This window comes from Peromyscus californicus, unplaced genomic scaffold, assembly GCF_007827085.1.
Source record: "Peromyscus californicus insignis strain IS unplaced genomic scaffold, ASM782708v3 Scaffold_17__1_contigs__length_78620276, whole genome shotgun sequence".
In the NCBI taxonomy this organism is placed as follows: Eukaryota; Metazoa; Chordata; class Mammalia; order Rodentia; family Cricetidae; genus Peromyscus; species Peromyscus californicus.
Genome location: NW_026294469.1, coordinates 61,333,915 through 61,335,769, shown reverse-complemented (window position 1 = coordinate 61,335,769; position 1,855 = coordinate 61,333,915). Strand labels below are relative to the sequence as shown.

The following is a 1,855-nucleotide window of genomic DNA, read 5'->3' as shown; positions in this document are numbered from 1 at the left end:
ACTGTATAGGTACAATACCTTGAACAAGATTAGAAATATATGTACAATATATTCTAACAAAATCAATCTCAAATTTGTAGTAATATACAAAAATTGTATACAATATACAGAATTCCAATCCAATGTAAAAATATTTAAAATTAGTTGTCTTCTAAAAGTAGATTCAATAATCTACCTTTTTATCTTATATCTATATGAATCAATCCGAAATTTGTAGCAATATACATAATTTGTATACAATACACAAAAATCCAATCCAATGTAAAACATTTAAAACTAGTAGTTGCCTTAGTAGATTTAATAATCTACCTTTTTATCTATGTCATATTTATATTCCCTCTTTTTTCTTTTCAGAGTAGATTCAATAATCTACCATTTATCCATCATTTCTATATCTTTTTTTTTTCAGAGTAGATTCAATAATCTACCTCTTATCTATATCCTCTTTTTTTAAAACAAGAATTCTAAATCTAATTTCCTTTCTTTAGCCTTTTTCCTAACCATTAACAACAACAACTTATAACCACTTATTATTGAAGCGATTGTAGCTGCCTAGGGCTGTGAAGGCCCCCAGGCCGATGACGTAAGGGAAGAAAACCTGTATCCCGGCACCTATCCATACCTGAGGAGACCCCAGCTTTGACCAGTCAGGCTTGAGATAGTAGATTATACCATCCAGGGCTCCAGAAAGCAGCACTCCTCAGGCTAGCAGGACAATGAGGACCACATAGGGGAATGTAGCAGTGAAGTACATGATCTTTCCTGTTGACTTGACCCCCTTCCATACACAGAAGTAGACCAGTACCCAGCAGGCCAGCAGACATAGGGTCACCTTCCAATTGAGGGCCCCTGGCACATCCAGTCCTGCAGAGAGCCTCAAGACTACATTCTTCCAGAACTCTATGACAGGGAACCTGACATCAGCAAGCTGGTCACATGTGAGGTTGGCCAGGCTGGCATTGGCACAGTCTTCACAGAGAAAGATCTCCACACAGTCAGGAGTGTTCCAGGTGTGGTCATATGTGGCCCATTGCAAAGTGGTGGTGAATGACTTGACCAGGTATTAGAGCCCCAGGCCAGCACCAGGATGAGGTAGGTGTTGCAGTAGAAGACATCACCATGGAGGCATAGGCCAGGCCTTTGAATAGGGGACAGATGTTCCAGACATTGATGCTGCCGGCCTTCATGAATTGGCCCAGTGAGATTTCCAGAAAGAAAATGGGGATTCCTCCAACCAGGGCGATCAGGACATAGGGAACAAGGAACACACCTCCGCCGTTCTTGTAGCATAGGAAGGGGAAGCACCACATGTTACCCAGGCCCGTAGCGAAGTCCATCTGGAGTGTCCCTGTCTTTTGAGGCGCCCCAAGTCCCGGGGGGCCATCGCACTTGGCTAGGGCACCATCCGGCCCAGGTACGTTGAGAGGACCCTTCTTTTGGTCGTCAGACATGTGATAGACACCGTTCTCGGAGCCCTTCTTTGCCATGGTCCCTGGGGCTGTGAGGCTGGCGGTTATGAGGCTGGAACAGGGATCGGAGTGCCTCCAGGGTGGCTGGCGGGCAAAGGGCTCTCTCTGGCTGCACCTACCCCTCAAGTGCCACATTCTTACCTTTATGAAATCCTTTGCCAAAGAGAGTGAGTTCCTGTTTACTCAGACTGAAAACCTCTTGAGTCCTCACCCAAAAGTATCTTAGCTGAACTGCTGCTAAAATGCTTCTAGTTCCTGGTCCACATGCCTTATATACCTTTCTGCTTCCTGCCATCACTTCCTGGGATTAAAGGTGTGTGTCCTTCCTAAGCAAAAATATGAGATCTCAAGTCTTAGGATTAAAGGTGTGTGCCACCATTGCCTGA

At 44.3% G+C, this 1,855-nt stretch overlaps 1 pseudogene; it reads right to left on the bottom strand.

Annotated features, from left to right (window-relative positions):
• Positions 1-517: 517 nt before the first annotated feature.
• LOC128112381 (sodium- and chloride-dependent creatine transporter 1-like) lies at positions 518-1,487 on the bottom strand (annotated as a pseudogene).
• Positions 1,488-1,855: the final 368 nt, after the last annotated feature.